The sequence below is a fragment of the Triturus cristatus genome, chromosome 5_2 (genome assembly GCF_964204655.1).
Source record: "Triturus cristatus chromosome 5_2, aTriCri1.1, whole genome shotgun sequence".
NCBI lineage: Eukaryota > Metazoa > Chordata > Amphibia > Caudata > Salamandridae > Triturus > Triturus cristatus.
The window spans coordinates 870,129,959-870,153,830 of NC_140588.1; positions in this window are offsets into that span (position 1 = coordinate 870,129,959).

Below are 23,872 nucleotides of genomic sequence, written 5' to 3' on the forward strand. Positions count from 1 at the left end.
TACTGTCTATTCTAGTCCAGGTCTCTGTCATGAAGAGTATATCGATTTTCTCGGACTCTATGAGGAGCACGATTTCCTCATGATGTTTACTAAGCGATCTTACATTTAGTAGACCACAAGACAATGTTTCTGGGAACCTACTGGTGCTATGTATCTCAGCCAAAGGCTGAATAGTGGCACTGGGATTCAGGCTTAGGAGTTCATCTCGAGAGTAGATAAACTCACCCTGCGATGGAGTGGCAGCCTTTCCCGCACCCGTCGCGTCCCGTGCGCGAATGGGCGCAAACGGGCTTACCTCTGGCGCACCTCCGGCGCGCTCCCGCTGCGCGCCTTCGCTGCGCGCTTGTACCCCACGCATCTTAAATGGCCATAAGCGCGGGAATCTGCGTAGACCACTAGGGCCACACCAAAGATGGCGCCCGAAAGTGTCAGGCCCTAATCTCCCCCCACCCAAGATGGCGGCCTTGAATCGCCGCGACGCGGAGGATGTATGGCCTGGAAGTCCCTAATTCCCGCAATTCCCCAATGCGAGAACCGCCTGCCTTTCCGTGGCGGAAATGCATGTCCCCGCCTGCATTCTAATATGGATGGTGGCTTCTACCAGACACCGCCACCATATTAACAGCTTTTCTGCCCGGTAGGCAATCGGGCAGATTGTCTACCGGCGGAAAACCGGCAGACGGTCTTTCCGTCCGCCGGGTTCCCCCCTGCCATGGTAATGTGGCGGGGGGAAATTGCGAGCAGTGGTTTTTGGTGGGCGGATAGCCACCGCCATACGGGCAGTGGCAAACCGCCCGCTATCCTACTGACCCTCTAAATTTTTGCAAACTTTATTAAACACTTTGATATTTTTAAAATCGATATCACTTACCTTAAATCAATATTCTTGACCATAATATTCTTGCTGTCGATATTTCTGACCCACTATATTAATGACTTGATATTTCTGCAACTCAATATTTTTTACTCAATATTCTGTCTCTGCACCACTGTATCCTCTCTGTGTGGATAGCAGAGGGCCTACTAGGATGAAATTCTCCCCAAACCGCCATAGTAGCGGGAAAAGACCACCCGCAAGGACCTCGGCATAACCGCCGGTCCAATTAGGATGCTCCGCAGTCGAAATCGGCGGTCGGATCCCAGCGATTTACATTGCGGCAGTTGCTGCTGCCAGCAGCACCGCCGCAGTGTGAAAAGGAGCATGTCATGCATGTCACTAACCTGCGTGACAGGCACTGCACAGTGCCTGCCACCTGGTACAGGAAAATGTAGGGGGGTACCATGGGTCCCCCCCAGTGCACACACACACCTTCCAACACATTCTCCGCATGCCTTTCCATGGGGGTTTCACTGCCGCGGAAAGGCTGGCTACCGCCGGCATCACAATCATGCCGGCGGAGCCTGGCCCTGCACCGGCATCATTGTAGCGGTCCAGTTCCGCCCGCTAGGCATGCGTGCGGACTGGTACTGGTGAAAAAGTGGCCAGCTTAGATTCCCACCACCGCGGTCGTCACCGCCATGCTAATGGGACTGGCGGCTTTCAGGGTTGCGATCACGGATAGATGTCCGCCGTCGGTCCAGCGGTTGCCACCGCCGGCCCTGCGACGGCCATCCGTCCGCTATCCTAATAGACCCACAGGTGTGATGGACGATATTGAGGTGCTTTGGGCAATAGTGGAATTCGTGTAATGCTGGAATAAAGAGAGTGATAATGCCGATGTCAGGGCACCTTGGGATAAGGGTGCCATTAGTTGCACTAACTTTTTTTCTCTCTTATCATTTCCTCAATCTTTAAACAGAGCTTCCATCTGGTCCTGCGTGGATAGTTGCTGCATCCCCTATAAGTGGGTGGCAAGCACAGTAGGTGATATTGCTGTGCTTTGGGTGATGGTGGGATTTGTATTTGACTCAAATAAAGTGAGTGCTAAAGACAAGGTTGCTTGAGATGAGGATACGATCGGTTGCACTTATTTTTGTTCGCTCTTCACTTTTTCTCTGCCTTTAAACACTGGGTATACGCTGGGCAAGTTATTATCTAGGATTTTTTGATTATTTAAGCACACAATTGAGAGGCAGTCTTTCTCTGCTTTATTTCTCACCATCTTTTGCCTATTGTTTGCTCTCTTTTATAGGGAAACAGACCACTGTTTATCCTTGGAAGTCGTTCTATCTTTAAAAAGTCCTTGTAGGGTGTTTTCCTTTGATTCTGATTCTGATTTCCACTCTATGGGGTATTTGGCAGGCACCCTTATTAATGTTTTTCACGGAAATGGGCAAGGAGATGTTTGATAGGTCTTGTTTTGATGCCCTCGTGCCCAGCTGAGAGGATGCTAATGCTATTGCTCCAGTGCTGAATATCAAAATCCCCTCACTACGTCACAGACCACAGATCTTCTTCAACAACCACATTCATTCACTCATTCACTGGTGGGGCTCATAACACCAATATTTCATTCTACTTTTAGATCAATGGTCCTCAAGAGAGAGAGGGAAAATTCTTTTCTCTTCTTCCATGCGCTGGAAAACATTGGGAGGAAGATTTCACCAATCTTCTGATGAGTAACAACAAGTTCACTTATTCATCCCTACCTCACCAGGGTCTCAATACCTTTCTAACCTAGCAATTCCTCCCATGCTATAGGCCCTGGATCAGCTTAGTTGCTGGGAAGAGCGACACCTAATTCTTCTAAACAATATACATCAATATACTTCGATAATAACCCGACACAGTTTTAAATGAATTAAAATGTTTATCTAAATAAAGCATAAGAAAATCATAAAGCATTCAATATTTTGTTTAGCATATTTACCTAATCTGGCTAAATGGCGTCCTCTATGTCAAATTCAGATCTTTCGTCTCTATACCCATAAATCGATCAATCAGTTTGTAAATTAATTGGGCATCTGATCAGTCCGTCAGAGTCTCTGGCAAGCAGCTGTCCAGCAGTGTCACCGTCCTCTCCGTCAGCATAACGTCAGGAAATCTGGTAAAGCACGACAAGAGGAATTCTCTCGACCCTCTCTAGTCTACTTCTTTTATAGTAAAATCAACAACAAAATGTTACAATACATGTTTTAGAACAAATCCGATTGGTGGAACCAGGATCATTCTTCCTGATTCTCATACGTTCAATGTTTCATTAGATGTAGTTCTCAATTTAGTAATAAATTGCAACAGTTTCTAATCCATTCAGGGCATGTTGATTACCATGCGGGTTTGTGTCCATGGTGTCATCAATTATAACAGTTCTTAGTTTAAGGAAGGTAATTGTCTGAGGATTGGCACTCCTCCCGGTGCGACCTTCGCGAGTACAGTCTGCCTGGGGTCAGGACGAGGTTATTGTTGCTCATCTTTTAGTGCAGGCGCACTTCACTCAGTGACTTCTGTATCTCGTCTGTCCGTCAAAATAGGGATGGCAGCCATTTTGTGGCCACTCTAGAAAGGTCAACTTAAGCAAAGAGACACAAAGGTGCAGATTCCGATCCTGTAAAACCCGGGTTCGAACCGTCGTACGGAGCGTTTTCTCCGTCCGACTCGTACCCGGGAAAACCACCTTACAAACCCGCAAGTACGATTTGTACAGAAATACCATTTCCGTACGATTCGTACAAAACACCGACCGGCTAAAATATACCTCCAATTCCGATCTGGGACACCGCGTACGTGACGTCTGGACGAAGTCAGGCAGCGTTTTACGAACCAGCAAGTACGATTCGTGCCTACGTCACTGCGCACGTAGCATTTTTTACTGGAGCCAAAAACTGCCGGGAAATTGAGGACGACGCAAGGAAGGAGCACCTGTACGCGACGGACAGCCATGGACCCCATCCTACGTGTCATCCCGGCCCTCATAGCCTACGACCTGGTGCACAGGAACCGACGCAGATGCCGCAGAAGGTCAGAACGACACCCAGGGGCAAAGGTGGGGGGCAGGGGCAGGAAACATAACCCCCACCCAAGGCAAGATGTATACATGCCCTGTACATACTGTACCACCGGGGACTGGTCACTCGGAGTGGGGGGGACGTGTCCACCAAGGCCTGCATTCCGCCACAATGGAAGTGGACGTGGACGCGTCCCGTCACCACAACTATTGTGGCACACACCGTACCCACGCCTTAAGAGCGTGGGTACGGGTCGTACCATGCCTACCCCTATGTCACCCCAACATTGGGGGTACGGCCCGTACCCAGGACTGAACAGCGTGGGTATGGGTCGTACCACGCCTACCCCTACGTCACCCCAACAATGGTGGAATGGCCCGTACCCAGGCCTGAAGAGCATGGGTACGGGTCGCACCACGCGTACCTCTACGTCACCCCAACAATGGGGGTACGGCCCGTACCCAGGCCTGAAGAGCGTGGGTACGGGTCGCTCCACACGTACCCCTACGTAACCCCAACAATGGTGGTACAGCCCGTACCCAGGCCTGAGGAGCGTGGGTACGGGTCGCACCACGCGTACCCCTACGTCACCCCAACAATGGAGGTACGACCCATACCCAGGCCTGAAGAGCGTGGGTACGGGTCACACCACGCGTACCTCTACGTCACCCCAACAATGGTGGTACGGTCCGTACCCAGGCCTGAAGAGCGTGGGTACGGGTCGCACCACGCGTACCCCTACATCACCCCAACAATGGTGGTACGGCCCGTACCCAGGCCTGAAGAGCGTCGGTACGGGTCGCACCACGCGTACCCCTATGTCACTACAACAATGGTGGTACGGCCCGTACCCAGGCCTGAAGAGCGTGGGTACGGGTCGCACCACGCGTACACCTACGTCACCCCAACAATGGTGGTACGGCCCGTACCCAGGCCTGAAGAGAGTGGGTACGGGTCGCACCACGCCTACCCCTATGTCACCCCAACAATGGTGGTACGGCCCGTACCCAGGCCTGAAGAGCGTGGGTATGGGTCGCACCACGCGTACCCCTACGTCACACCAACAATGGTGGTACGGCCCGTACCCACACTCTTCAGGCCTGGGTACAGGCCGTACCACCATTGTTGGGGTGATGTAGGGGTAGGCGTGGTGCGAACCGTACCCACGCACTGTAGGCCTGGGTACGGGCCGTACCCCTACGGCACCACAACAATGGTGGTACGGCCCATACCCAGGGCTTCAGAGCGTGTTGTCGTGCTACGATCCACAATAGTGGACAGAGACATAGGGGTGTGTGCCTATCTCTCCCAGCAGTGCCCAGACATATGAGGGGTGGGTGCAGAGGACTCCCAGCAGTGCCCAGACATATGAGGGGTGGGTGCAGAGGAACCCCAGCAGTGCCCAGACATATGAGGGGTGGGTGCAGAGAACTCCCAGCAGTGCCCAGACATACGAGGGGTGGGTGCAGAGGACCTCCAGCAGTGCCCAGACATATGAGGGGTGGGTGCCTATCACTCCCAGCAGTGCCCAGACATATGAGGGGTGGGTGCCTATCGCTCCCAGCAGTGCCCAGACATATGAGGGGTGGGTGCCTATCACTCCCAGCAGTACCCAGACATATGAGGGGTGGGTGCAGAGGACTCCCAGCCGTGCCCAGGGATATGAGGGGTGGGTGCAGAGGCCTCCCAGCAGTGCCCAGACATATGAGGGGTGGGTGCAGAGGCCTCCCAGCAGTGCCCAGACATATGAGGGGTGGGTGCATATCACTCCCAGCAGTGCCCAGACATATGAGGGGTGGGTGCAGAGGCCTCCCAGCAGTGCCCAGACATATGAGGGGTGGGTGCCTATTACTCCCAGCAGTGCCCAGACATATGAGGGGTGGGTGCCTATCACTCCCAGCAGTGCCCAGACATATGAGGGGCGGGTGCAGAGGAATTCCAGCAGTGCCCAGACATATGAGGGGTGGGTGCAGAGGACTCCCAGCAGTGCCCAGACATATGAGGGGTGGGTGTAGAGGACCCCCAGCAGTGGCCAGACATATGAGGGGTGGGTGCCTATCACTCCCAGCAGTGGCCAGACATATGAGGGGTGGGTGCCTATCACTCCCAGCAGTGCCCAGACATATGAGGGGTGGGTGCCTATCACTCCCAGCAGTGGCCAGACATATGAGGGGTGGGTGCCTATCACTCCCAGCAGTGCCCAGACATATGAGGGGTGGGTGCCTATCGCTCCCAGCAGTGCCCAGACATATGAGGGGTGGGTGCCTATCACTCCCAGCAGTACCCAGACATATGAGGGATGGGTGCAGAGGACTCCCAGCCGTGCCCAGGGATATGAGGGGTGGGTGCAGAGGCCTCCCAGCAGTGCCCAGACATATGAGGGGTGGGTGCAGAGGCCTCCCAGAAGTGCCCAGACATATGAGCGGTGGGTGCATATCACTCCCAGCAGTGCCCAGACATATGAGGGGTGGGTGCAGAGGCCTCCCAGCAGTGCCCAGACATATGAGGGGTGGGTGCCTATCACTCCCAGCAGTGCCCAGACATATGAGGGGTGGGTGCCCATCACTCCCAGCAGTGCCCAGACATATGAGGGGCGGGTGCAGAGGAACCCCAGCAGTGCCCAGACATATGAGGGGTGGGTGCAGAGGACTCCCAGCAGTGCCCAGACATATGAGGGGTGGGTGCAGAGGACCCCCAGCAGTGGCCAGACATATGAGGGGTGGGTGCCTATCACTCCCAGCAGTGGCCAGACATATGAGGGGTGGGTGCCTATCACTCCCAGCAGTGCCCAGACATATGAGGGGTGGGTGCCTATCACTCCCAGCAGTGCCCAGACATTTGAGGGGTGGGTGCAGAGGACTACCAGCAGTGCCCAGACATATGAGGGGTGGGTGCAGAGGCCTCCCAGCAGTGCCCAGACATATGAGGGGTGGGTGCATGTCACTCCCTGCAGTGCCCAGACATATGAGGGGTGGGTGCAGAGGCCTCCCAGCAGTGGCCAGACATATGAGGGGTGGGTGCCTATCACTCCCAGCAGTGCCCAGACATATGAGGGGTGGGTGCCTATCCGTCCCAGCAGTGCCCAGACATATGAGGGGTGGGTGCCTATCACTCCCAGCAGTACCCAGACATATGAGGGGTGGGTGCAGAGGAACCCCAGCAGTGCCCAGACATATGGGGGGTGGGTGCAGATGACTCCCAGCAGTGCCCAGACATATGAGGGGTGGGTGCCTATCACACCCAGCAGTGCCCAGACATATGAGGGGTGGGTGCAGAGGACCCCCAGCAGTGCCCAGACATATGAGAGGCGGGTGCAGAGGCCTCCCAGCAGTGGACAGAGACATGGGGTGTGTACATCATCCTCCCATTAGCAAAACTCCATGGGTGCATGAAGGCATCCACAATGTGCGCCTATGTTGATAGTGCCATGACAACACATCACTGACAGCAGTGTCCCACTCCCATGAGGATGGATGTCCTTCCCCCACTGCATGACACACAACATGTGGGTGTGAGGACAAATTACACATGCAAACCCACCCCTGGCAGTGGCAGCACAATACACACACTGAGATCATGCAACAAGACTGTATCCTCATGTGAAACCCCACTAAACTAAGAGAGCCTAAGGGAACACACACTGTCACCCACATTCCAGGACTGATAGGAATGTACAGGTGCTGGGGCAGCCAACAAGTTGTTGCCTCCCATGGAAGGAAAAGGGTGGAGTACCCACAGATACAATGCCCACAGTTGTCAGTCAGGTGCCCAAATACCCTGCAGAACAAGTAACACATGTGTGCTAGGCTGGGAGTACACACATGCATAGTGCGGAAAAGGGACCATGTCCACATTAAGCCATGGCAACATACTCCATACACAAGTACAGTGACTACCAAGGATGGCACAGACGATGCAGGCGGAGACATTGCTGAGCAGGCATGGGCAAAGTTGAAGGGATCCCTCACACAGCAAGGAAATGTAGACACAGGTCTGCACAACAATTGGGAAACACCCTGCAGGGAAGAAGTCAGGTGCCACAGAGGAAGGAACACTCCTTGGGACAATGTCACCATACAGTAAGAGCTTACATGACCAAAGATTATTTGCAGAGACCTTGTGATGGCACGCAGATACCAGGGTCCTCCCCATGAGCAGCACACTACAACATTTCCCAGACACCTAACACATTATAACCACCCCAACTCAGGGAGCAGCAGCACCAACAGCAATACCAGAAAAGCATTTGTGTGCAAATGAAAAACAAAATGCTTTATTCAGCATAAAAAAAATTGGATTTGAAATGTACACTATATACAAGGCCCATAGGCCAGTCCATATGCGAATTCCGGGGGGGGGGGGCACATTGGGACGCGTCTCCCCTAGCTTGCCTGCACAGTTCACAGTTCCTTTCCATCCACAGGAAGGGGGCATCATGTGGGGGGGAAGGACCAGGCACCGCTGGGACAGGAGGGGCAAGGGTAGGTGTTGTGGGTGCAGGGACGGACGACTCCACCACAGGGGGTGGGGCAGCACCAAAGGTGGTGGTTAGGATGGCGCTGCACATGGTCGCAAGGTCTGCCAGCGTCTCCCCTGCACCCGAAGGAACCACAGACCCCAAGGAGGGGGGGGGGTCAGAGGGATGGGTTGGAGCGCTACTGGGGGAGGGTGTGGACAGGGGGGGGACTCAACTCCCCTGCCTGGGGCCTTCCTCGACCGCTTGCGGGGTGGTGTCACACTGGGGCTGAGGGACAGACTGGCCATGAAGGACTCTTTGTCCGACTGTTGGACAGGGGAGCCAAGGGGAGTGGTTTTGGAGGAAGTGGGTCGTGAGGACTGCGGACTCCCATTGTGGCTGCGTGGCTGCCGTTTGCTCCCCGACCCAGTGGGTGTGCCTACTTCCCCCTGTGTGTGCGTGACTGGAGGAGTGCGCTTGGCCTCCCCTGTTTGTGTGCTGCCTGTGTCTGGTGGGGTGCATGCATGGGGATGTCTGGGTGTGCTTGGGACAGGCATGGGAGTGGGAAGTGTGGATGGGGCAGGAGTGGGGGGGGACGGAGCGCTGCAGGAGACCCACTGCTGCCGTCAGTGACGAGTCCATGGACCTCAGCAACATCCGTTGGTCAGACATCGCTGAAGACATGCCCTCCATGTACGACACCATCTGTGTCAGCAGTCTGGTGTGGCCATGGAGGACATTAAGCAGCGATGTCTGACCAACCTGCAACTGCCGCAGGATGTCCACAGACTCAGCATTGACGGCAGCAGGGGAGACAGGGGCAGGGGGTGCGGTGCCTGGCATGAAGGAGACATGTGGTCGCCTAGCACTGACAGAAGGGACCCGAGCAAGTTGGAGGGTGGTGATGGGAATGGAGGGGGCGGCGAGAGATGTACTGCTGCTTTCAGCTGTGGGAGCAGCCTCCGCCCCCTCTGGGAGCTCAGCCTCGGACCCGTCAGCGTCATAGTCGGTGTTGGGACTGGATAGGTCCTCCGCCTGACTCCCCTCGCCCTCCGTGCCACGTGCTGCGCCAGACTCCCCAGCACTGGTGGCACCGGTGCTGGATCCCTCCTCCATGTCCGTGCTGGTGTCTCCCTCGGTGTCCCCCAACGATGCTGTGGGCAAGGTGAAGAGACAGGAAATAATCAGACACCTGTATACATATGACACATGAGTCCAAACTACATAGGTCACCGTGCATAGCATGAAAAGCTTCATGAGTAACATCTAGAATACTACGCACATATGTAGGCCATGCACTACACAGTTGGTTGAGCCACCATGCCACTTTGAAACAATGGAGAGCATGACACAACAGCAAAGAACTTGATATCGAATTATACAGAGAAGCTAGTGTCTGTGGACAGTCGAGCACAGCATCTGGACCACACACTGTTGGCTAAAATGGATGAGCAGGAACCATGTCTTTTAACTTTTGACACATGCTGCAAAGCACAAACATTAAACCCTGCACAACATGACTGGGTCAATACTTGTTGAGTGTCTGTTCTGACTATCATCACACACAGGCCAGACCTGGCAAGGAGACATATGCTTTGGACATGTAGGCCTTGCCCGCACAAACCCTCCCCTACCTGAGACAATGTGATTGAGACAGAGGAAGGACTTACACCTCTTAATCAGGGATCTCATTAATGGGCTCCATTAAAGCCTAATTGCACTCTAACTACCCCTCGTGGGGCTGACCACACATATTATTGACAAACAACCATCATCAGATAGTTGTACACAGACACACAGGCACTGGCCAGTGTGAGGATGCACAAGCCACATTGGGTCACCATGTACAGTGTACACATGTAGCACACTTTACATAAATATAAATGAGGCCAGGGTACAATGCCACAGAGGCCAACCTATGCTGAAGACACTGAGAATGTCCACAGTGTTGGATGACACACATGATTCCTAGGAAAAGGTGTCTCAGGGGACTGTAGTGGCCATACTGCTCCATGGTCCTGGATAGATCTGACTGCAACAGGAGCAACCGTCCCCGCACTATGCATATCTCCCCCTCATGCACATCATGTCTGAGGCCACAACATCGGTCATGCATGCTGCAAGGCAGTTCATTTTAAGCCTCAGACTCCTATGTTGAGACTCTGCATCAGTGCCAACAATCATGGACCCCCAAATGACTGAACTGGACAGGGCACAGGCAAGGTCCCAACACATGTCACAGACCACCCCCACACATGATGATGCAAGCATTGGGCACTTGGATTAACTGCCAGCCTAGATTACCTTGTGCAAGAGTGACTACACACAGACCAGGGAACACATGTCAAGGAGGGGAAGGGAGGAAGAACAGGACCGGTTGACTTTGGGGAACAGGATATGCACTGCACATATAAACCCTGGCAGTGTATCCAGGCGACTGAGCACTTCCAAAAGCTGGTGATACACAACAAACACACTTGTACCTACCCCCTTCCTGCTGCTGCTTCTCCTGTAGCCGCCTATCCATGTCAGGGAAGACCACTGCCAGGACACGCTTCATTTGGTGGGTCAGGAGCCCGCGCCTGTGGTTCTTGCCCTCTGGTGAGTCCCCCAGCAGGACCCGGGCGATCCTCCTGGTCCAGCAGCACCGGATATCCTGCCAGCGTTTCCTCACCTGGGCCAGGCGCCGACTGCGACCCTCCACCGGCCTCACGGCCCTGACGGCCCGCTTCCAAATCTCCCCCTTGGCGTAGGTGGCTGCCTGTGAGGATGACAAAGTGAGACAACATCAATACACCTGCTCCATGACACAGAGACACACATTAGAACAATTGGGCTTGTTTGAACAGGGCATAGTATGCAGCAAACTCATTGCACCTTTGTCATAGGGACATTATCCTCTGGGGAAGCCAAATGCACTACGTGGCATTTAAAGTACACAGGTGGCATGAAGGGTGCGAGAGAATCAATGATCATGGCTCACACTGTGCATCACAAGCAACACCAGGAGAATGGACAGCACCTCAAAGCAGTCACATGCCCCAGGCCACTGACGCAACCTCAGCGGAGTACACAGACACACACAGGCGCAGGATAATCACCTGCCATTGGCAACTGCGGGTACAAACATCACTCTGCACATGTGCCACTTGACTGGGGGGAGTCACAGGTGTGGGCCTAGCTCAGCACGTCAGACACACAGCACGGCTCCCTGCTCACATCAGATGGGTAAGGCATATGCATCCTCTATGCAGCTGGGGTGCAACACTCCACATAGACACTCACCCACATGACAGGGGACTTACACACACACACACCAATGTCCAGGGGCCGTACACATCATTTGGACACTATCACCACAGGTACACTCAACTCACACACATATGTGGGTACAGTCACACTGGGGGGACCACAGAATCACATCAGGACTATGGAAACAACATTCCCAAGGGGATTAGCCAGGCTGAATGTGGCATGCACCATGCAGTGATTGACACAGTAAGCACAATGCAAGTGAGGAGTGCAGATATGAACGACATCAGGCTCTGCATGGGAGACATAAGGCATTCCTCCCCCTGGGACCCACCATGAACAACATTGCATGTCTGTCACACCTGGACACAATGCCAGAAGTGACAGACACAAAAAAGGGGCACAGTCACAGCTAGTGGAGTCAGCACTCACCTGCTCCCCTGGTCTCCCATATAGGCAGGGGTACTGTGGGAGGATGACGTCCAGCAACGCCTCATTCTCCTCTTGGGTGAATGGCTGGGCCCTCTCCACAGACCTGGACATGGTGCCAGAGGAATCACGAGCAGCAGCAGTGGTGTGGAATGAAAGGTTGTGCAGGCAAGTGCTCTCTCATGGGTCCTGGCTGCCTTATATCTCCCTTGCTGGGCTGTTTCATTTACAGGAGTACAAAGTGATTGGTCAATCTCATTTGCATCCTACGTTTCCTCCAATCCCATTAAACCTACCCCAGTGAGGGCCTTTGCATGGTTCTAAATTTGAGCATGATGTCAAGTCAACAACCACTTTGCAACATAGTATATTGTCTCCAACCGACTTTTGCTGGCCACCTGATGCAAAAATTTGAACTGGAGACTCGGTCTCCATGACAACCAGCATGCATTTAGGCCCGTATAATTGTCCCTTATGTGTCCCCTATGTAATTTCACTATCCACACACAGGTATGGTGCGTTCCACACGTACCCCTAGGGCACCACTACTCCAGTGATACGGTCCGTACCCGCGTGTGTAGGGCCCGTATCACTTCGGTAGTGTTGCCGTAGGCGTATGCCATAGAGATAGGGCTCGTACCCACGTATGTACGGCCCGTATCTCTGTGGCGTATGCCTACGGCAACACTACCATAGTGCTACGGGCCCTACACACGCGGGTATGGCCCGTAGCACTAGGGTAGTGTTGCCGTAGGTGTACGCCATAGTGCTACGGGCCGTACATAAGCGGGTACAGCCCATATCTCTGTGCCGTACGCCTACGGCAACACTACCCTAGTGCTACGGGCCCTACACACGCGGGTACGGCCCGTAGCACTAGGGTAGTGTTGCCGTAGGCGTACGCCATAGTGCTACGGGCCGTACATACACGGGTACGGCCCGTATCTCTATGGCTTATGCCTACGGCAACACTACCCTAGTGCTACGGGCCGTACCCGCGTGTGCAGGGTCCATAGCACTATGGTAGTGTTGGCGTAGGCGTACGCCATAGTGCTACGGGCCATACATACGTGGGTACGAGCCGTATCTCTGTGGCGTACGCCTATGGCAACACTACCCTAGTGCTACGGGCCCTACACACGTGGGTACGGCCCGTAGCACTAGGGTAGTGTTGCCGTAGGCGTACGCCATAGTGCTATGGGTCGTACATAAGCGGGTACGGCCCGTATCTCTATGGCGTACGCCTACGGCAACACTACCTTAGTGCTACGGGCCGTACCCGCGTGTGCAGGGTCCATAGCACTATGGTAGTGTTGGCGTAGGCGTATGCCATAGTGCTACGGGCCGTACATACGCGGGTACGGCCCGTATCTCTATGGCGTACGCCTACGGCAACACTACCCTAGTGCTACGGGCTGTACCCGTGTGTGTAGGGCCCATGGCACTAGAGTAGTGTTGCCATAGGCATATGCCATAGTGCTACGGGCCATACATACGCGGGTACGAGCTGTATCTCTATGGTTTACGCCTACGCCAACACTACCATGGGGATAGGACCAGTGTGTACACGTACGTGTGTACGGTCCTTGCACACACGCGTACTCCTACCCAAACCCCATATTGTGATACGACCGTACACACGCCCTCAGAGCGTGTGTACGGTGCGTTTCACAGCTTAAACTGGTGATAGGAGGCGCACAGAAAAGGAATGGAGGTGTATGACTCGTACAAGGATGGACATCAAGTCATTGTCAGTGCAGTGCATCATGTGTAGGGCTAGGTGTGTCAGGCAGTGAGCTGGCACATGTCTCCTCATGTTTTAACCCAATAGTTGTGTGATGACCTATGTACAACATGTCATGTGTGATGGGGCACCATGTGGCGCACTTCCCCTTCACACCTTTTACATTTGTGCATGTATTTCAAACTTGTCAGGCACTGCATCACTTGGATGGCACAGTCCCCAACACCCGCAAATGTCCCCTGATGCCAGGTACACGGATGATGACACCTGACATCTCACTACCAGCGTGCCACAATGTGACTATGCCATGTGTGTGTCATGTGTTCCCATGATCTTGCTGTTGATGTTCCGTCAACGGCATCTGCTGTAGCTGCATCCAACATGTGTCTGTGTGTAGATGCCCATGTCACACTATTACGCACACCAGGACACATGTGGAATGACATGTGACGTGTGTCTGTATGCATCTAACAGGGACTTGCGAGCTTAGGACATATCTACGTAGTCTCAATGTCTGTGTGATCATATTTGACATGTACCCCTTCATGGCAAGGTGTGTGGTCTGTCCTTTTTCCATTACATGTGACCTGTGCGTCTAGCTTGCCAGCAGCTGTCTGTATGAGATGACATCCTTCAAATGCACATATGTGGATGTATGTCACTCCTGTAATGTGTCTGGTTGTTCACTCACACTGGCCCACAGCTACTTTCATGGCATGTCATGTAGACCTTGACAATCCATGTTTGTAGCTGGCTCTTGGTAGGAGTAGCACCTGGCTGGCATACGTGTGCAGGATGTATTGCACAGACCAGACTCTGTATGTGGCATATGTGTATTAGCTGTTGAACATGTGCTCAGTTCATTGACATTGGTGTAGTAATGTACTCAATCTTCATTATTCCTTCCTATTTTCTGCAGGGCACCGCCTCTCCCCCGACCAATGCCAGACTTGGCTGCCATGAGGAAACGTGACTGCATACGCCACTACCGATTCCCCAAATGGTTAATTGTGGACCTGACAAACAGGCTGGCACCACACCTCCAACCGCAACACAGTTATCCGACTGCGCTGACCCCCAAGATGAAGGTGATGGCAGCCCTACATTTCTTTGGCACCGGTACGTTTCAATTGACCATTGCTGATGTGGGTGGCATGTCTCAGACCATGTTCAGCCATGTCCTGCATGATGTTTTGGAAGCCATGTTGGAGCACCTGGATGAATTCATCCATTTTCCAACTCGTGAACAGTTGACAGGTATCAAGGGTGAGTTCTATGCCCTGGGAGGGATGCCCCATGTAATTGGGTCCATTGATGGGACACATGTGGCTTTGGTACCACCACAGGCACAGGAAGTAGCCTTCCGTAACCGTAAACATTACCACTCCATTAATGCCCTTGTGGTGTGTCTTGCTAACATGGTGATTTCCCATGTCTGTGCAAGTTTTCCAGGGTCAGCACACGATGCCTACATCATGAGGCGTAGCAGGGTGCCAGAAATGATGCTGCAGCTGCACAGCGAACGAGCATGTCTTGTTGGTGAGTAGACTCTGTTTGTCCAGTATTCAGCGTTATCTTAGTATGTGACGGCATCTCCTGATCCACTTCTTTACATGATGTTTCCATGTAGGGGACTCTGGCTATCCCAACATGCCATGGCTGGTGACGCCTCTCCGCAACCCGAGAACAGCTACAGATCACCGTTTCAACAACGCCCATGGGCAGACCTGGCGAGTGATTGAGAGGACGTTTGGCCTCCTGAAGCGCCGATTCCGGTGCCTCCACAAGACCGGCGGGTCCCTCCCATATGCACCGGTGAAGGTCTGCAAAATCTTCCTCGTGTGCTGTATGCTGCACAACATGGCAGTGGAGAAAGCTGTGCCACTCATCCTGGATCCCGATGAGCAGGAACATCCACCCGTGGAGGATGATGGCCTTGGTCACGAGGCAAGTGAGGAGGAGGAGGAGGAGGAGGAGGAGGAGGAGGAGGAGGACATGCGGAGTCAGCTCATACGCAACTTCTTCTCATAATGGTGAGTCCCCGGGTCTGAGTGTGCACGCTTTGAGCCTTGTGTGGCATGTGTTGCAATGTGTGTGTCCAGCTGACTGTATGCTAAGTGACTTTGAGGTGTGTGCTGATGTGTCACTCGAGTGCTGATGCCATTCCACACATTTTAGCTGACACACTCAATTGACAACTGGCATGGTGTCAACCTTATTCATGTAGAGTACATGACCATGCATGCGGATGACTATGTTTTTCCTGACTTCTTGTGTGTCTCTCATCCCCAGGTATTTGCGCATGCTGTCTGCTCGTGGCATCGTTGTGCTCCTGCTATTCCTCATGAGTAATGCAACGTGTGCTGAATCAGCGTTACATGCACGGACATGGTGAAAATTCTCCTTTGGGTAAGGATTGCAGCAAGGCTTTTTGGGTGTGGTAGTTGTTTGTAATGTGTGGGCACTGCTCCTTTGCAGGTTATGTTACTATGCATACATGTCGACTCACCATGGGGCACATGATATGTGGCATGACTCACATGAATTGATAGTCACACTTCGTGACAGTCATCTGTTATGGGATTGTGGTTTGTGATGAAGGCATCAATGTGCGTACAACTTCCCTCTGAAACATACGGGAGGCTACGGGTGGACATATTGCGGGACATCTCCATATGATGCTCAATGGGGAATTGCAGCCTCTCCGTGTGCAGCAGGGGCTGTTTGGCGCAACCCCTTCACTTGTGTGCCAGTACAATGGATTTTCAGCATCTGTGGTGCAAAGGGGGTGTCCGGTGTAGGTCCCACATGTTAATCCAATAGACCTGTGAGTCTGTTAATGTTGATGCTTTTGCATAGGTGTGAGCCTGAGTAATAAAGGTGTTCCTCAGCCTCCAAGGTGCCTCATCTCTGTCAATGCATGTCTCTTGCCACTGTGCATGCGGCATCTCTGGCATGGTTGTCAAGGATTGTGCATATGAGTCTATGTGTAGATTAGCAATCTGCATGCTGTTCTTCATGTATTTGATTCTCTATTGTGCATGATGTCCATGGCTGTGTATGTGTTTTGGCATGTTAGTCCCCCCCACGGGCCGTCAACACCTTCTGGGGTGTGTTTCCTGTGCGCAGCTCGGCCTTCAGTTTCATGATCCGGTGTCAGTCATCTTTGGTGATTGTGCATCCTTGGTCTCTGGGTGTGCCATTGCAAACCGGTTACTCCTTCCTTGACATACACCTGTTGCAGTAGTCCTTTCTGACATCCTAGTCTTTGTGTGGATATTGTGGCATAATTCCCAGGACATGCTGCCTGCTGTTGCAGCCACTGCAGCAAGGGCACATGTAGTTTCCAGATTTGGCAACACACACACATCAAAGGTGCTCCTCCCTTCCTCCCTCAACACATTAATTTGGCTGTCTTCGGCTTGTCTGTGCCACAGTTGCGGCCACGCGGTACCAAAGGCTGGACCGTCTGCACATGCAACATGCACATTGCACGACCCTCATGACCCAGTGATGTTGCAGCCACCCTCCAAGCAAGGTCCATCCACACATCTCCCGCCTGCTCTCAGGCATGCACTGAGCGCACACACAACACCTTTGCATGATGAGTGTGCAACTCCGACTGCCTACACAGCGCTGCCACGCCTTCCAGGACCTGTCACACCCACCAGGTTATGTCCCTCCTACTCCCCACTGGATCTGTACCCCTGCAAGGACATGGGAGTGGGACTCAAGGCTTCTGCATGTAGTATGCTTTCGTCGTGAGGCACATGGCACAGGTATCATCTTTCAGCGTGTCAATCTACTATCTACAATGTGTCCAGGACCCCACATGCACATACGCCCTCATCATCAACTCGTATGCCATTGACAGCCAGGCGCTCCTCACCCTCACCAAGGACACAGACATTGCCAGTTCCAATATTCAAGATTGCATGGGATCCATAGATGAATGGCAGAACAGCAGCCACCTGAGGCTGGACTTGTACAGGACTGAGGTCAACATCTGAGGATTGTCCCCTAACAGCTGGCTCAACTGCTTGTGTCCCACCCACAGAGGCCCCGCACAGGCACCCAGTGTCCAGGCACACAAGATGTTGTGCATCATGGATTGCTTGCTCTAATTTGCCATGGTAATCACCAGCATCTGTACCTCACACTGCAACACCCTCAGCATTATGCACATGATCCCCAGATAGATCCACTCGAAGGTAAGGCGGACCATCCCCCAGGTCCATGACAACATCCGTGTCAAATACTGCCCTGCCCTCTACGGAGCAGACACATCCAAAATCCAGGGACACTTGTCCACATCAAGGCTGCATCTGCACACCTCAGCGTCAACATCCCGCGCCCCAGCCACACCACCGTCCAGCAGAGATAGCTGCAATGGATCACTGTGTGCTGCAGGATGACCTTCAGACTCCTCACCCACACTCAGGAGGCAGGCCACAACCCTGACCCAAAACCAACCTTGTACCACTGTCATCCGAGACCCCATAGTGCCATCTCCGTGCATCCAACCTTGACCTGGCCACCATTCTTCTGATCCACCGTACGCCTGCATGCAGGACATAGTTATCCCACCTGGGTACACATACCTGGGACTCCCTCCCCGGGTACCTCCAAATGAGGCATGACATCTACGCCTTAATGTTACTCTTCCAAATAGGTGTGTCCTCACAGTTTCCCTAGCACCCCCTCAGCAGCTTGAGGCCATCACAGGTGAGTATTGTGATCCATGTCTGCATTAAATGATACATTGTGACCCATGTGTGTCCTGTACCAGACTCCGTTCCCAGGGTATGGATGTGTGGAGTTAGTTCAACACTCAGGCATAGTTTGACATTTACACAAACATATGTTGGTGAATAATGCCAAATGACAGCAACATCTCATGACAAACTTAAGTATTTATTTTTGGTGGGGTAAGTCTTTTGGTGGATGAAGTAAGGTGCTCTACCGGGTGCATAGAATCCAAAGTTCACAGGGGGAGATGGCATCCTTGCCAGTTGGAGTCATCAGAGTCCAGACCACAGTGTTGGTCATCATGGGTCAGACTGTGACCAGCAAGTCCATGTGGCAGAGAATGTCATTGGGTGAGGTGGTGCTGTTGCGCCAGAGGGCCAGGTGCCAGGCCAGGTGACCTGGGAGATGTGGATGGTCCGCTGACTCTCACGGTCTTTTCCGTGGACGACCCACCTTCCTCCGGGGACCCTCAGATGCAGGCCTTGACGATGTCTGTGATGCTCCGTCGGAGGAATCCTCCTCCTCCTCCCTCCCTGTGGCTGGTGCTGGTCTTCGCCTGGTGTCACAGGGAGGGTTGCCCATGTTGTCAGCAATCTGACGGAGTGAACGGCTCATGTCCGTTTGCACCGCCAGGAGCTCAGCCAGTCTTGCCTCCATCCGTCCTTGGTGTTGTTGTTGACTGGCATGTTGCTCGGCCTGCAGGTTCTTAATCTCGTTGAGGGTCGCCACTACCTGGCTGATGCCCCTGGTGTCATGCTGGTATGTGTCCAGGATGTGGCGCATGTGTGCTATACCGGTTCCTTCAGCTGGCTGGTCAGATTCTCGCCTCCGCCTGCCTCCACTCCCACCACCCCTGCCCACACGAGCCGGACCTGCCGTTGTGGGCACATCAGGTCTACGGGACCCCTGAGGGATGGCATTAGCGTGGTCGTCTGCCTCCTCCTGGGTGCCCGGAGAACCTTGTCCCTCCTGGTCAGACTGGCTGTGTTCGGTGCGAGCAGGGCTCCTGGGTGTCTCCTGGGATGTGGCAGGAATGGGGGTGGTGGTTGGCACAGATGTACCTGACGCAGGTGCTGCAGGGGCTTGGGCACCAGAGGGGCCAGGTTGTTCGGGGTCATCCACGGAGTGGTGAGAGTCGTCGCTGCCGGTGGGGTCATCTTCATGCTGAGCCTGGGACTGTGATTGTTCCCCCCCATTGTTGGGGGGAGGTCGATGACGTTGCCCTGTGTGTGAGAGAGAGACAATGTTAATGCTGTTTCATGCCACATCCATGTTTCATACATATTCAAGTAGTCACAGTTCCTCCAGGTGGTTGGATGTGCCTAGCATTCCTCTCAATGTCCACTTGGGGATTGGTATGTTGCGGGGGACAGATTGGTATGTGCTCCTGAGTGTTTGCCAGTAGTTTTTTTGCTGGGATGCTTATTTGGCTATGGATTGTTCTTGTTGTGTCACATGTCAATTGTGAGAGTGGGTAAATCCGTTGCCTGCCCCGGGGGTGTGTGCTTGTGTGAGGGGGGGTGTGTGACCAGGCCTGTTGTTGTGTGTAGTGTGATTTGTCATTGGGTCTTCCAGGTGATGTGTCTGTCCCCTCATGGTGCATGCTGGCATGACAGTGTGTGTGAGTTCCTGTGCTGGGTATGTGAGCTAGTGGAGTTGTTGTTTGAGTGTACAGTGGTCACAGGAGGGCCTTGTGCTGCCTACAGCAGGGCCAAGTGTCAGCTACCTTGTCATTACTTTGCCAGTCCCTGTGCATTGGGCATGGTGCATGGGTATGTACCTAGGCCATATGAGCTGTGGGCATTGGTGTCTGGTTCTGAGTTGCACAATGTGTTGTGTGAGCCCCACCCTCCCAGCATCCCGGACATCCAGTCTTGGGTTTGTGGTTGGTGTGGCCTGGGACATGGCATTGCCTTTATTTGTGAATGGGGCATGGAGATGTTAGGGGCATGAGCGTGGTTTTTAGGGTGTGGTTGTGTGCGGTGAGGGCTTGGGGGTAGATGCGTGCATTTGTTGTAGTTGGGGTGTGGATGCCATTCCCCCATATTACGTGAGTTGTTTTTGTACTCACCAGGCTCTGCGACTCCTTCGACTCCGTGTACTTCCACCGGTAGAAGCGTGGCCATCACCTTCTCCTCCCAGGGATGGTAATGTATGGGTCTGCGGGGCAGCCCGCCTCCAGTGATGTTACTCTGGGCATATTCCTCATTCATCTTCCTCTTGACTGCCCTGCGCAGATCGTACCACCTGGCTTGGCATTCATGCCTGGTCCTTCGGATGGGCGCAACAGCATTAACCTTATCGATGATCCTCTGCCACAGGCTGGTTTTTTGGGCTATGCTGGTCTGTCTGACCAATGTTCCAAACAGCTGTGGCTCGACTCTGATGACTTCGTTGACAAGGAGCTCCAGCTCCGCCGTAGTGAACTTTGGATTCTTGTCAGTGGGCATGGTGTGGGGTGTGGGTGTGGATGGTTGTGGGTGTGTGGGTGTGAATGTGAGGGTGTGTGTGTGAAGGTGAAGAGGGGGTGTTTGTGAAGGAGGTTGTGTGAAGGTGTGTAACTGAAGGTGTAGTTTAGATGTGAGTAAGGTGCGAGTAAGGTGCAGTTGTTTGTCTGTGCTGTCTGTGAGCAGTGGGTCTGTTGCAATGGCTCATGGGTTGTGTGTGTGGGCCCTTTTTATTGGTCCAATTTTTGGTTGTGGCTGTGTTTGAATTTGTGGTGGGTGTGTTATAAGAGGTGGTTGTGATTTGGTCCTCTATTTGCCAGTTTGGATGTGGCAGGTCAGTCATAGAGATGTATTTTGTCATGTTGACGTGTTTTGTGGTGTTGTGCGAGTCGAATTGACCCTCCTTGTGCTGTTTTACTGTGTCCTGGTTCTGTACGAGTCTTTTTCGCGTAGGTACGGTCCGTACATACGCGATGCTGGGTGACGGTGCTGGGGTACAGTGTTGGGGTGCAGCGCGTACAGGTGCGGGCTGTGCTACGGTGTTGGGGTGCGGCGCGTACAGGTGCGGGCTCTGCTACGGTGTTGGAGTACGGTGCGTACAGGTGCGGGCTGTGCTATGGTGTTGGGGTACGGTGCATACAGGTGCGGGCTGTGCTACGGTGTTGGGGTACGGTGCGTACAGGTGCGGGCTGTGCTAGGTTGTTGGGGTATGGTGCGTACAGGTGCCGGGCTGTGCTACGGTGTTGGGGTGTGGCGCGTACAGGTGCGGGATGTGCTAGGGTGTTGGGGTGCGGTGCGTTACAGGTGCAGGCTGTGCTACGGTGTTGGGGTGCGGCGCGTACAGGTGCGGGGCTGTGCTACGATGTTGGGGTGCGGCATGTACAGGTGCGAGCTGTGCTAGGGTGTTGGGGTGCAGTGCTCACAGGTGCGGGCTGTGCTACGGTGTTGGGGTGCAGCGTGTACAGGTATGGGGCTGTGTTACGGTGTTGGGGTGCGGCGCGTACAGGTGTGGGCAGTGCTACGGTGTTGGGGTACGGTGCGTACAGGTGCAGGCTGTGCTACGGTATTGGGGTGCAGCGCGTACAGGTGCGGGGCTGTGCTACAGTGTTGGGATGCGGCGCGTACAGGTGCGGGCTGTGCTACGGTGTTGGGGTATGGTGCGTACAGGTGCAGGCTGTGCTATGGTGTTGGGGTGTGGCGTGTACAGGTGTGGGGCTGTGCTACGGTGTTGGGGTGCGGCACGTACTGGTGCGGGCTGGGCTACAGTGTTGGGGTACGGTGCGCACAGGTGCGGGCTGTGCTATGGTGTTGGGGTGCGGCGCGTACAGGTGCGGGGCTGTGCTACGGTGTTGGGGTGCGGCCCGTACTGGTGCGGGCTGGGCTACGGTGTTGGGGTACGGTGCGGAGGGGGTACGGTGCTGACGTACGGGGGTACGGTGCTGACATGTGATCGGTGAGGGGGCTGTACGACTCGTATTCGGGCACAAGTTTACCCGTGTACATGTAGGCTACAGCGTTCGCTCCGTACGGGGCCTTTAACATGCGGTTGTGTATTCGGACGGGCGGTACGGATCGTACTAGCACGCTCGGACTTCTGTTTTACGATTTGCACGTAAAAATGTCCGGCTCCCTATCGGACACTTTTACCGACGCTATTCGGACGTAAAATTTCACGGCTCCCTCTCGGACCATTTTCCCGACACAATTCGTATGTATTTTTCACGTACAAATCGTACTTCGCAGTTTGTACGGTACTTGTACGATTCGTACGTAAAAAAATACGGATACGAGTCAGACGGTAAATTTTTTTAACGGATCAGAATCGGCACCAAAACGTAATTAATACATGGAAATGACTATTAAAATGTTATTCCCTTACTAAACCCTCTATGTGTGTGTATTTATCTAGCAAAAGCAAGACGCATTGCGGTTTATACTCACAATTTAAAGCACGATTCACAAATCACATCACAAAAGCAACATATAACATGCAAATTCTAAATATCTGACATTAGTATGCGTACGAAAATTAGTTTACATATCAAACAGGCCATGCAAATGCGATTCCCACGTGTATTTTCTAATTAGTAATGTTGATTTATTCAAACACAGCAAACCATTAATACTATTAATATTAATCAGTTATTCGTTTTAATTAAAAATTGATAAAATGGAGGAGATATACGATTCTTAGGGAAAACCTCGCTCCAGCAATCCCCCCTTTGGTGATTTTATCACCACAAAACAGCCAAATTTAGTACCCTTTTACGGAAATTTGAAATGACTTCTTACTCATAGCTCAAAATTCAGTTTCTTCATATTCATCTCTTTTTACTTTCTTATACATACTGTCTTTCCACTCATCTAAGGCTATTTCTTCTAAATCCTTTTCTGGATCTTTTCCTTTTCTCTTAAGTTTATCTCTTTTTATTTTATTATTTGTTTTCTTTTTCCTGCGACACATACACCCTAATCTTATCACTAATAATGCAACTATCACGCATGTTAATGGAAACAAAATTTTACCTATAACAGTACTACCAATTTTTGCTAAGAAATTTTTAATAGCAGCTATTTTCTTTCCCATTTTTGTCCATACATCTTCAACCTCCAGTGGTACAAGTTCATCGTGCAATTCAGTAATATTTTTAATGTAAACTTTTAGATCTTTACTTTCATCTGGAATGTAAGTGCAACAATGTTGAACTTTCAGCATTCCACAGACTCCACCCTCTTTTGCCAATAAAATGTCAAGGGCAAGTCGATTTTGCATTACCATAGCACGCATGGCAACCATTTCAGTATTAACTGATAAGAATCCATGAGCAGTGCTTGTCGACAAGCGATCCACTACTGTAGACAATCTTCTAATTTTATTTGCATTCAGAGTTATTCCCACTGCCGGTATCA